Consider the following 13,988-nt stretch of genomic DNA (forward strand, 5'->3'; position numbering starts at 1 on the left):
GGACAATGATCAAAGTATGTTAGTTATTACATTTAAATGCAAAAAACAAGTATGTAAACATTAAGCTACACACCTCCTCAAATCAAGAGCTTCTGAAAAAAGATTTGGAAAATGATCAAAGGCTGTTGTTAACTATGCTGGTCTACAGATTTTTACCACAGCACAGCACTTCCCACTCTTCCCCCCCATTCCCATAGAAATTTTACTTCAGGCAATTATATTTCCATTAACTATACTTGATCTAGAAATATTGGAACTCCCCTCCAAATTGTAATTTTAGAGGGCAAAGCGAGTCAAATCAAAGGAAGGAGACGGGTTGCTTGTTTTCAGGTTTTTTTATTTTGTTCTTTTTAAAACCAGGGTCCTGGTTATCCATTTTATCATGGCCCAATAACGTTGGAAAGGAAAGAAGATCAAGTTCAAAGTAACCTTTGCAGACATTCATCCCTAAACCTGCACTGACTGATAATCCAGAGGCTTTCAATGAAATCTTGCCACTTGGTCAAGCTGCAAACATCACAGAAATCAGCAGGATACTTCAGTTTTTTGAATCCCCCCATAGATAATTAGGGATTAAATAAGAACTGCAGGAGACTATTATAAAGCTTTCCTTAGGCAAGCTTCACAAAGCTCACAGATTGACATGCAATAGGAACATGTGTGCTAGATGAGAAGCACTGGCCAGTCCATGGGCTGGATCAGGCCTTCAGACCCCCTTCCCCCTCTCACCCCAACATATGGGATTTGACAGCCACTCCAGCTGGTCTGGGACCAGTGCTGAGGCACCCAGGTGGCCAAAGCAGACACTGCTCCACACACTGCTCCAGCAGCTCCCAGACTGCACTGTACATGGTGCCTTCTCTGGCCCATCTAGGACTCATACTGCACAAGGTGCCTGGAAGAGCCGTAAGTAGCACAGATGCTAAACCAGCTGTGCACAGTGTGCCTCCCAGGGCAGGTGCCACATCTGGCACAGTCTGGCCAGGGCAGCCAACACGTGCAACAGGACTGTCACTCCAGTTGCACTTTCACACACTGCACAGGTAATGCAGGTCCCAAACCGGCTGGAGTCGCTGCCAAATCAGGTATGCTAAGGGAGCATCCCTGGGCCAAGCCCATGGGCTGGCCCTGCATCATGACCCTCCATGGGTATAAATAAACACAAGGGACAGAACAGAGCCTGGATGGCAGGGCTCTGAGGGCCAGATCTTGCCTGCAGGCTACCTGCTTCAAACCCCTGAAATGGAAGGATACAGGTGGGAAGGGTCTGAAATTTGATTCATCTCTACTTTTGACAAAAGCCAAGAGACAGAGACTGCCATTAAAACAAATCTTAACTTCTTGATTAAGGATTAACAGTCTGCTGCCCAGCATCACACCTAATGATCAAACAAAAATTTAGAAGCACTGCCTTGAAAGTCTTAGCACCAAGTTAAAGAATACCCTTTCCAACCCACCATGAATTGGTGCTTTAATAAGAGCCTTTTAATACAAATTCAGAAGCCTAATTAACACTCTGCCCCTTCCTCTGCCTTCCTGCTCCCTCACACCCACACATGAAAATGAAGGCACAGCTTTCCTATTAAAACTGTAAGAGAAAGCTTCAGATTATATGAGCAAGGAACTGAAATGCAAGCATTTTCATGAATCAGACAAAAGGAATAGGGGATAATTCTTTAGGTTAATCCTTATGAAAACTCATTATCAACAATTCAATGTACAAAGTTAGTCTCCACTTTAAGAGTTAGTAGGAAACTTGATTTTAAACCATTTCAAGGAAGCAACAGCAGTAATTTAGATAACGTTTATCTAATAGCAGTATAGTAGCCTTCATATAACAAGCTCAAAGCACACTTTTCAGTGGCAGATGCCAAGAATGGGATACACCTGGAAAGTAAACTACCCTGTGAATGCAGGATGCTTGCTTCTGGGTCAGGGTTGAAGCAGCCAAGTTAGATATATTAAAAGCTCAAACTGTTTCAGCTTCCCATGATCCATCTTATGAAGAATCTCAGTCCCAAGAAATCAAGGAAGTCAACGCCTTTCAGGCACTAGACACACAGAAGTGGCAAAGACAGGTACCAAACCAGTGCTTTAAATCCCCCCCAACAAGTGCCATGCTCCCATAAGCCATTCATCTTCTTCCATCTCCTTCTTCTTGCATCCCCCTTCATACTTCTTCACAACTTCATCTCCACCCTTACTTGTTTCTGTTCCACATATGAAACTCATTTATAACACACTAAGGCTTTCCTTTTTCCACCACTATTTATACCATCTATTGCAATGTAAAAGATGTAAAAAAAAAATGCATGTCTCAAGAGCTCACATCCAGCAAATTTCAAATCAAATTCCAGTTTATAACCTGCTTTTCACGAAGCATGTCAATACTGGCATTGTGAAAAAAGTCACTCAGAAATACCATCATTCACCACAAAGTGATTTACTGAGCTCTTGGGGCTCAAACAAGTTTACAAGTCTTGCCTAGTTAAGCTTCACAATACCCTTACAAAAGATATTTCCACTTTAATAAACACAGAAAGGTAAAATGCCAGAGGACATCAGAGCTAGGATCAGAACCATGTTTCCCTTCACCCATAACTGGGGAGGGGAGGGGAATCTGACTGGGTATATTTCCACTGTTCTGCTTATCCAGTTTTGGCTCCAAGACAGGTGAAAAACCATCCTATGAATTGTTCAAGTGCACTGGGTTTAGTTTATATTTCACCCTAATTTGAAGGGATGGGTCTTCCTCCAAATACAAGAATCAACACTTCATGCATGTGTTAAACATCACTTAATACACAGTGTATTAAGTCCTCTATTAAAAAAAAAAAAAAGTACAAAGTCATAGCAGTAAAGAGCAGAACACAAGAACCCCCAACAAACTGAACTCCTGCACCAGTGTTAAAGAGTTTACCTACAGCAATTTGCCAAAACAGAGGCCTGGCTAGTCGAGTTACATCCAGTACATGCAGTATTTTTAGTAGCAAACAACTAAAAGTAAAATCAATATTTCTATTCCAAATGAAGCTTTTAAGAGCCCATACAAGTGCATCCCTGAAGTTTGTATGCTAACAGATGAAAAAAAATGTGAAGTTAAGTAATGCCTAAAGGGCTAGGAGGGATAGGGAGAAAAAATGACCCGTTTTCATTCAGAAGAAATACTTAGTTGGCTTCCATTTCTTCAATTTTTGTCAAGTTGCTTACATTGTTTTAGTTTAAGAAATCTAAGGTAATAGTTGACCCTAGTCAAAGAGCTGTCAGACACCTACTAAAAGTTTTAATATTAAGAGACAGGCACCTCTTGCTACAGAAATTTGTTCCAAGAGCTTTGCTGGTGTTAAAGATCCCATTTATGGGGAAGCAACAGATTAAAGATGCAGAACAAATGCTTTTTTTTGGAAACGACAGATTAAATGCAGAACCATGCATTTTTGTGGGGGGAAATGATAGATTAAAAGATACAAAACAATGCATTTTAAAAAAAATACCACATTAAACACGATGCAAAACAATGCACGTGAGGGCGAAATGATAGATTACACGACGCAGAACAACGCGTTTTGTTTTTTGTCAGTGTTTGCCCTGGACCACCTCCCCCCACAACGGCGCGAGCCGCGGCGAGGCGAACGCCAAGGCCGGGAGACAGGAATAACTCCTTTTCGTGGCCGCCTCCAGCCTCTCGCTATCATTCATTCACTCCTCGAGCGGGGCAGGGAGCCCATTTCCAGAGCTAAGGGCAGCGGCCGTGGGGTCGGCACCGACAAAAAGCCACCGATGCCGCGAAGGCAGAAAGTCTGCAGGACTTTGGCGTGGTCGCGTCGCTCCAAATCTTTCATGGAGGAAAAGCTTTCAAGAGTGAGTGCTCCACGTCCAGACAGCTCGGTTTAATGAAGGCATAAGACCCCCCCAAACCGCCAGCCGCGGGGGGAGGCCAGACCCTCAGCACCGGCGGGGGGGGGGACAGCCCACACCTGAGCACTGCTGGGGGGGGCACCACTCACCTCACCTCATTCCTGCAGGGACCGGATGCAGCCCCCCAGGGCGGGGGCAGGGCGGGGACTTGACCTGAGGTGACCCCCCCCCCAGGACCAGCCCCGCCCACCGCCTCGTTGTGAGGAAACCCCCCCTCGCAGGGAGACACCAAGGCCGGGGGGCAGGGGCAGGACACCCCCGCGCCGGTACCTGAGGAGGCGACGCGCGCAGATCCCGCCGCCGCCCGCAGCTCGCTCATTGGGGCCGCGGCAGCGCCTGCCCCGCCCCTCGCTTCCGCGTCACGTGGCCCGGCTGGCCAATGGGCGCGCGGCTCCCGGAGCGCGGGGGGGGGGCGGGGCGGCGCGGGGGTGGCGGGAAGGGCGGCGCGGGGGGTCCGGTCATTCAAATACGTATTAAATGTTGAATCCGGCGACAGGGCGTGGAAAGAAATATTACAGCTTGAAATCAATGATAGGGCGTTCAAATTCAAATAACCGTGACAATAACTATTAAAGGTTGAATCTGATGATGGGACATTCATTCAAATACATATTAAAGGTTGAATCCAGTGATAATAACTATTAAGTATTGAATCTGACGATAGGGCATTCATTCAAATAACTATTAATTGTTGAATCCAGCGATAGGGCATTCGTTCAGATAAATATGAGAGGTTGAATCCAAGGTAGGCAGGAGGAGTCTGGTGGGTTTGTTAGAAATGAAGTAGTCACGCGCATTTACTTCCCAAGGTCAAGTCTAATCCATCGTGGGATGAAATGTCCCGGAATAGGTTCACACACAGTTGGTGACCCTAATCTGTCCCTGCTCTGCAGCTGCACCGGGATGGACACTACGTGTCCTTCCAGCCTTGCTTTTCCATGCAGCCCGTTCCCCGTTACAGTGGATGCTCAGGCTGAAAACACACCGCTGATCCATTCCCCCAGCGAAGCCTTTTCTGCTGGGATCCTACACATCCGTTGTCCCACCCCGAGGACCTGCGGAGTAGCTGAATGAACGCTTAGCCCTGATGCAGTCGAGACTCATCGCCAGTCACGTTGCGTGGGGAAAGCCTGTTCTGACGCGAGTCAAAGCCCTGGTGAATCCACCCTGAATTAAACCCATCTGTTGTAGCCTTTGAGGGTGGGACTGTGTGCACGCCCACCAGAAAGACCAGCTGCTGAAACGCGCACTTCCTTTTTTAAACGTCATATCCTGTAACATATTTTACAAGGGGCCACAAAGCAGCTGGAAAAGGTTTTCAATACAGTCTTGCCCTGCCTCGATCCTTAGTACGTAAGAGTAGGACAGTTTGTGGCAGGTAACGTGGTGGCTTACCCTGAGCAGCCTGTCTTGTGCTCCAGGTCTCAGCAATCGTATGTGTAGGATGGTTTGAATACGGTTGATCCTGGCTGCATGACTTCTGGAGGTCCCTTTCAGCCCTGCTTCTCTATGATTATGGGCCAGAGGCACTACAAGCTCAGTGGGCGCGTCTACATGTGCGCCGGACTGTGCAGTTGCTACTGCTCAGTCATTTAGGACTTGCTTTAGCAAATCCTAAATGACTGCACAGTAACCACCGTGTCACAGACCCAGCGGTTACATGGGTCATTTCCAACCCTACTGCGCAGTAGCAACGAGCAACGTAGCGTCTCACGTAGATGTGCCCAGTGTTGACCAAGTCAGTCCCAGGTCAGGGCTTTGTGTTAAAAGCTGCAACTCTCTTTGATTCAAATTTGTAGCATGTTGTAAGTAGACCCTCACACCCCTGTGGTCAAAAGAAAACGAAGGCAGGTGAGTAGACCTGCACCCCATCATTTTGTTGCAGAATGCACGGGCGGCCCCAGTTTTAGTTGCACAACAAATGTCTTATGTGCTGTCTCATATGCAGCATTAAGCATTTTTATGGTAATTGGCAGGGCTCATTGTAATTCTTCAGATTTTTATTAATCCACTGTGTCAAGTGTTGGCCTGCAAAAAAGGTCATGCAGTCCCTGCTAAGTCAATAATGCCATCAGACGTGCTGACCTAGCAAATTCATAAAACAAAACCTTATGTCTCTGTTTCCTTCTATGAAGCCAGTGAAATGTCCTGGTTTTAAATCATGGGAAAAGTCAGTTTATTTTCCCTAACTGCACACCCACAGCTGTGTTAATGAACATACTGGCTGAAATCCTTACCTCACTCAAGTCAGTACAAACTTGGGTTGTCATGTCTGCTTCGAGAAATAAACTCCTGTTCCCACTAAATTTGATAGTAAAACTCCCCCTGATTTCAGTGGCTCAGGTTCTCTGGGCAGACATGGAGGAATAGGAGAGATAATGGATCAGATGGCATATTCGCTGATTCCACTTTTTAGTTCTGCTCCTGCATAACATCCTGTAGCACACACCAAAAAAAAGAAACAGGAACCTTGCCTGTGACATGTCTTGGGCCTAAACTAAATTGTATTTGCAATGGGTAGGTGTAACCAGGTCTTCCATTCAGGATAAAAAGCAATTGAGCACATGTATAGAAGACATAGCTGTAACAACAGAACACTGCCCAAAATAAAATAGTATGCAAGGCTGGAGCAGGAGTTAGCAATGTGCCCAAAAGGGGCTCCACTCTAATCACAGACAGTGGGATCGACTTCAGCTGAATAGTGTCTGTGTCTGGGAAACAATGAGAAATGGGACAGAACGCCTAAAAGACAGCAGAACAAGTGTGGGGAGCATGGTCCTGGAAAAAAGAAAGCATTTTTGGATGGGAAGCTGTTAAATTGGATCAGACCTGAAATCTTTATTTCCTGCTGTGTTCAAGGAAACAAAGATGGAACATGTTGTACCATCTTTGTAAATCAAGTGTTATTGAAGACATACCTGGCTCCATCCTGAATTGCTCCTAACTGAAACAAACAGGAGGAAACTTAATTTTGGCTCAGTAGGATGGGAAAAATCCTGACTCCAGTATTTCTTCCCTTGGTATTTGGACTGCGTCAAAGGGAGGTTGTGCTATAGTATTGCAGTTACTAGCTCTGCATTAAAAATCTGTTAACAATTTGAGGCCATGTGCCACATACACACATCCTTCTTAAGCAGATAACTAGTGCTGTTCTTCATAATAATAAAGCAATGGACAGGTATTTTTAGGGACGAGGGAGCAGGAATGGTCTTTCAGTCTTCCACCTTTGGTGGAATGTGGTTGTGTGGATTTGTACATAATCCCACAAGTAGTCTATTACAAATCAGTTCAGAAAAGTTCATCTTTATTTTTTAAGCTATTTTTCTTCAACCCATTATCCATGATATGCTAGGGGCATGGCTTGACAGAACTGTTCTAACATGCCTGTGCCCTATTTTCAGAAGTGAAATGTTTTCCAGAAATCGAGTGAGTAGGACTAAGTGAGGACTTCAGAATTTGGCCCTTTGCAAACAGAACTCTACACTGGTTTGGAGCTTGTGTCCAGTGTTATCACTTCTCCCTTTCTTCCTTGCACAACAGATGGTTGAGAAAAATCAACCACACCTATCCTGCTTCTGCAAAATGTGCCCATGCAAGGGGAAAGCTACAGTTATCGTAGTCCAGTCATGACAAAGAACACATGGCATAATGTGAATTATACACAGTATAATTTCTCTGGTTACCATAGACATAATGGGGTGTATTTTTGCCTCAATACTTTGGGAAAGGAATGCACACATCAATTTATGGGAGTAAATTCCTCTTTATTATCATTCCTGTTGCGTCAAACATATGGTAGGTACTTTACAGATAGTAAAAGACAAACTCTGGACTCAAAAAGATTAAAATCCCAGATAAGATTAAAATAGGAAGTGGGATTTTTATTTATCCCCAGCTGTTGCCTCTCAGCATATGGTTGCATTATAAATTCTGCAAGAGGGACCGTATCTCTTAACGGAAACCTGACTGGATACCCTTTGTGCCACTTCTATAATAAGTGTTAACATTACTAGATGTGATATGGCTGAACATTACATGTTTTATTTCCTTTACAATGGAAGAGAAGGATTTATAGACCTTCTAGAACAAGTGTATTTTACATGAAGGCAAATGTGCCGAAGTCTGGGAGGAAGGATCTTAGAAACCATAGTGATGAGCCTGACATAAAAGCATTGAGAGATTGTCAAATTAGATTCTCTAATAGCGAGAAAGAGTTAGCCAAACATAGCAAGATTGAGAGAGGGATTTGAAGGAGAAGGAGATTGTATGGCACACGGGACCGGGAAGAATGTTCCTGGCAGAGGTGACAGCAGAAAAATAGGCATCACCTACGGGGTGTGACTCGCAGCTTCCCTGTTTGCCTGGTTGCCGTTTCACCCTGTACTGAACAAATGTAAATTTCTACCACCCACATAGCACAGAATAATTCTGCCGTTTCCTGTCCACTGTGGCATCACACTGCAGAAGTATAAATGACCACACAGAGAACAAGGCAGAAGCAAATCTGCTTTAATAGGAGAGGCATCCATTTAGGCCAGCAGTAAATACATCTCACCGTATTTAACCCAGAGCTACTCACTTGGACAGAAATTTACATGAGATCATTTCACAATGATGAAGCTAAATACCCCTCTGTTTTCTTGTAGCTTCTGTGTCCCCGATCCCCTGGAGCTCTCTCTTTTTTATCATGAAATTAGGCAACATGTTACTGAGATCCCTGTACTACGATGTGAGACAGTATTTCCCAGGAAAGTCAAGACTCATGGCAAATACATCAAGTTGGACATACCACCCACAGCACAAACAGAAGTTACAGAAGATGCTCTGTTTTGAAACATTTTCATCTGCCACCCCATGCAATGAGGATTCAGATTTTCACCAGATCGGCCATTTTTGAAGCTGTGTGGTTGTGCACTTGTGTTTGGTCATGGCTATAGGCCACTTTTGGTGGCCAGATTGGGCAAAAATTGTCACTTCTGTCTGTGCCCCCAAAGGGCTCAATGGAACAGGAGAGGAATGACCAGTGGTACAAAGAAACAGTCAAGAGAGCACCAGGCTAAGCAGGCAGCCCACTACAAAGATGGGGAGGAATGAGGTCACTATGCACAGACTAGCAGGTCCAGTGTCCAACCGTCACATTTCCAAAGCCACGGCAAAATCAGCTTTCCTAACTACATCGGAATATAGGTCATAAGAGGTATATACAGCCTCAGGACAGTGGTGGAGATGGAACTGAACATTAACACGGGGTAATGTGGGCAACAGGGACCCCTGCACATGGAGAGCTTTACTAATTGACTAGAGAGCTAGGACTGTGTTATGCAACTTCAGATTGAAGCAAAAACAACCAGGACTGTATCGGAATGCCTTAAAACCAATCTGCAGGAGCTTCCTTCCCAGAAGCAGCCAACAGATACCAGAATGGCAGAACAAAGGCTAGCTTGATTGGTAGAACGTCAAGACCATTAAAAAGGACTCATTAACACTTGTGGAACAAAGAACTTAGAAGGGATCCGGTAAATTCTAATGAGCCGTTAAATCAGTTGAGTCCCTCAGCGCTACCTGACTAGAAATGCTGCAGCCACTGCCAGGCACTTGTTCTTAAATTTTGGGTGGACAGGAATCAGAGGGAAATCCAAATGCACCAGAGAACCCTCCATGGAGCCACCCCTGGAAATATGGAAAAAGCAGGTTCTGCCACTTTCCAGCTGAAATTGAACATAAAATCTGCAGCAATCCGCAGGGAGAAAGCAATGAGCAGACTCCACACCCTTATCAGTAATTCTCAGCCAGGGTGCTGCCGGATCTTTAAAAGGGTGTCACAAAGTGTGAGGGGATAAGCAGATAAGCATGGGCTCAGGCTTGCCCCTGTCTGGATAGTCCCCCAGCCTTACTGTCCAGCCTCTCTGCAAGGAGGTTAAGCAGGGGTATACAAATTAGGTTTTGAAATTGGAGAGCACTCAATTCACAAAAATTATAGAGCAGTGCCTCGAGTCCAAAAAGGTTGAGAGCCAGTGCCTTAGATGCTGTTACTCATTATTTACTACAAAGAAAGATCTTTTATCTTCGCTCTGCCTTTCAAAACCAGGTGCATACTACATTCGACGGCCTGCAGCATGCAAGAAAAGATGGTGTCATACCGAGGGTCAACAGACAACGCTCAACAGGACAGAAGCAAATCCCCCATCAAAAGCTTCTCCAACCAATGCCAGCTAGAAATGGTTTTTCAAGGATCACGGTTGAGGGGAAGCTTAAGCAATGTTCCAGCCACAACTCTTGCCTCCTTTTCACCAGTGGAAAATTCCTCCCATCTCACTGAGGGAATTCATTTGGTGAGATACAACCAGTGTCCTCCAGCCTGGGCATCACAAAATGGAACAGAGAGCACAATGAAGCCTGTGATTTTTATTCATTACTGTAGCCAAAGTCACTACTATCAGTGTTTAATAAACCGTACTTCCAATTAAGATAGTTGGTTCTAGTCTGGATCAGAATTGAGGAAGAATATAATTAAAACACACTGTCTTTTTTTAAACGTATTTGCTTTTTTTCCAAATGTAGCTAGTGGTATAGATAGCTATGAAACCTTTATGCCTGCTGTTCTCAGAGCACTAAACCTTACATTCTAAGCATGTAAAATACAACAGCTATTTTGTTCCCACATGGCATGTCACAGGAGACACATGCACACACACACAAACATGGGCTGTTCACTTGCACAGACAAGTTCCTTCTTGTTTTGCTGCCCTAGTGTAAAACTAATGTACTCTAATGCGATCAACAGAGTCTATATGATCTATGCATGGAGAAGCATAAAAACAACTACACTACATGAGTTATTTGGATCTCTGACTTTCAGGCTTCATAAAAAATTAAAGAGTTAATTGAAATAGGAAAGGTCAGAGGTAGATAAAATAATTGTTTTTCTTGCCTCTTAGAAGTTTATGGCAGTTTGATTTCCTCATCCATTTCCTCATTGCTACAGACAACAGAAAATCACTGTAGTGGAAGAGACTTCAACAGAGAATAATCTTGCAGATGCAGATAGAGCTTGGACTGGAACAGGTCATTTGTAAGAGGAAGATTGTCACTGGCCTCTCACCTCTTGTGAGGTAGAGAATTTCACATTTCAGATTTAAGAATCTTGCATTTACCAATTAGCAAAGTCAATCAATAGCCTCACAATTGTTAGGGCCTGTTCTACAATCCTTAAGACTAGGGACAGACATTACACATTAACCAGTTTAAGTGATCAGAAATTGGTTTAAACCTGTAACACAGCAGATGTTCAGTTCACATAAACCAGTTTGAAAATGGCTGAAACTGGTTTGAGATACTACATTCAACCAGGGTTTATCAGACTGATTTGGGTCAAACTGTTTTATGCAATGTCTATCCCAGACCCCTCGCTGGTTTCAGTTAAATCAGACTCCTCCAGCATCCTGGCATGCTCTCTGGGCTGGGCTGGGCTGGGCTGTGCAGGGCTCTCTGCTCCCTGGCTGAAGCTCAGCAGAGACTGCAGGCATCTGCCTGACTTCCTGCTGCTTCCCCCTCTCCCCTCACCACTCCCTGCTAAGCAGGGATTTCCCCCGTCCCCTCTGCCTTACACAGACACCTCTCAGCATTAGCTAGTGACCACATGATGGCTATGGTCCGTGCTGTGGGAGACCTGTTCTTTCCTTGGAAAAGCTGTTTAAGAAGAACTTGAACTAATGGAGAGAGGCTTTGTTTTCTGATGGGGTGATAAACACTGAGTTAGGGGTGATAAACACTGTGTTATTAACTGCCTTCTGAGCTGCTGGGGGGGAGAGAAGGAACCCCTTAATCAGTGTCCTGCCAGGGCATGGCCACACCCCCCCTCAGTTCAGCATTGTGGAAGGGAAGGGAGGGCTACCTTAGCACCCCCTGGTTTCTAGCCTGAGCCACTGCAGGCATGTACCTGAATTTTTTCAGTCCAGAGGGGAAGTCTGTGCAGTTACAAACTGATTCAGTCTAGGCAGGTTAGACTAACTTGCAAAGATCGAATCAATTCAGGCTCAGGGTTTTTCAATGTCTGTCCCTAGCCTAAATGAGCTATCTTCACTCACGCTACTGAAACTCACCCTGACTTCCATCATGTGTTTGATCCTGGTCACACTGAAACCAGTTGCTGTTTTGCTAGTATTTATATGCAAGCAGGACCCACTTGGATAAAACTCCCAAACAGAACAGAGAGGTTTGTCTTATATAATAGTTGAGCAGATACCATTAAGAATTTGGTTAATGGAGTTGAATGGCACTGCCCCATGACTAAAGGTTATAGGACAGAGATTTGACACAGTTTAGAGAATGTTATATACAAACAAATCTCATCTGTGTCACTTATTCAGAACTGTTGCCACATCATGGAACCCAAATTAAATTTTCCAAATCCCATTATTGACATATGTCTCAGTTAATAACACAAGTAACTGGCTGTGATAGCAATCAGGTTTCTTACGTTAAGTGACCATTATTTCAGAAAGAAGCCTTGTCAATGCAAAATACATTAAGAAGTTTAAAAATATCTGTCTCTGCCTGCAGTAAGCTGATTACGTTGATTTACTGTCCTACAATCCAGAGCAAGTCAAATGATCTTCTAGAAATATAAAAACATAGCTTATATTTATGCAATTAAATCTCTATATTCGGTTCTAATATCATAATTGATATAATTGTTGGTTTCTCTCTTTAATGTTAGATTCCAATATTGCAAAAATTATTGCAAATATATTGTGGCATCAGAATGTTCTATACAATTCAACCAGCAACATTTTTACAATAGAGTTGACTTGCTTTTGTGTATTCACACATCATTACTATAACTTCTAGAGTTACTGTAAAGTCACCTAAATTCACAGATAAAGCATATAAGCAGTAAAAGGTAGAAGCAAGCTTTAGCTTTCACTGCTCCTGCAAAGCTGCCCCTATGGACTTGATCCCAGAAGAAATCAGTCAACATAGAGTTAGTAGGTACTCAAATGGGAAACCTATCCTGAAAACAAAGGTGCTACAGGAAGTAAATGTTCCAATGAGGTTTCAAGAAAGCACTGCATTGTCAACAAGGCTGACTTTTTTTGGATGAGCCATGGATCCATGGTCCAGAATGCTTGTGGTCATTAAATATCCCCTGGCACTTAACGAAAGTATAAGCATTAATCCACGTCTTGTGTAAGTTCCACTTTGTAGAGTTATATTTTGCCTTCTCTACTGCTTCTGTAAGTTCACTTTGGTACAGATTCTTCCCATCAAGAGCTTGTGCAATGTTGCTATGCAGTTACTCAGCTTCTGCATATCACTCCAATGGTGGCAGTCTTTCAGTAATGGGTAAACTGGTACCTGTCTGTAGAGATATTCAACTCATGAGTAGTTTACAGAGAGGACCATAAGGCTAGAAAGTGCTATACATTAAGATAATATCAACATGACATGATTTCTGTTAATTCTTAACTGCTCATATGATCAGAGAAGTATTGGAAAAATATCTTCTATGATAATCTGGGTTTTAGAACTTCTTTTTACACTAGGGGGGTATCTGCCAACAAGGCTGCTCAGTGCTCCTGTATTAGTATTCTTCCCCCATAGAAGCAACATGCTTCTCTTGATATATCCTGCAAACAGCTTTTCATAGTAAATGAACACAAATATAAAGCTTAGCACTGATAATTAAGAAAAGTAATTAAAAAAAATGAGTGTCACTTAGACTCATAAGAAAATTAGGGTTGAAAGAGACCTCAGGAGGTCATGTAGTCCAACCCTCTGCTCAAAGCAGGACCGATTATCCCACCTAGGGCTTTGTCTATGCAGGTCCTAAAAACATCTAAAGATAGAGATTCCACAACCACTCAGGGTAGCCTCTTCTAGTGCTTTACTACCCTCCTAGTGAGAAAGATTTTCCTAATATCTAACCTAAATTTGAGCCCTTGTTCTGTCATGTGCCACCACTGAGAACAGTCCAGCTCCATCCTCTTTGGACCCACTCTGAAGGGAGTTGAAGGCTGCTATTAACTCTCCTCTCAGCCTTCTTGTCTCCAGACTTCTCCTCTCAGCCC

At 43.8% G+C, this 13,988-nt stretch overlaps 1 protein-coding gene across 4 annotated transcripts in view; it reads right to left on the bottom strand.

The window, feature by feature from the left end:
- The window catches only part of RALB (RAS like proto-oncogene B), a 65,880-nt gene that overhangs the window by 29,756 nt on the left and 22,136 nt on the right, over window positions 1–13,988 (bottom strand). Inside the window, exon 1 of one of the 4 annotated variants that reach the window (XM_090046036.1) lies at window positions 4,189–4,277. The exons of 1 other annotated variant lie outside the window; for it this stretch is intronic. The gene's annotated coding sequence lies outside the window, so the exon portion shown is untranslated. Of the gene's footprint in view, window positions 1–4,007; window positions 4,148–4,188; window positions 4,278–13,988 lie in introns of those variants that run through there. 2 more of the 4 variants (XM_090046038.1, XM_090046040.1) reach the window with 2 other exon arrangements.

The sequence above is a fragment of the Crocodylus siamensis genome, chromosome 4 (assembly GCF_052110815.1).
Source record: "Crocodylus siamensis isolate JL-2025a chromosome 4, ASM5211081v1, whole genome shotgun sequence".
Lineage (NCBI taxonomy): Eukaryota > Metazoa > Chordata > Crocodylia > Crocodylidae > Crocodylus > Crocodylus siamensis.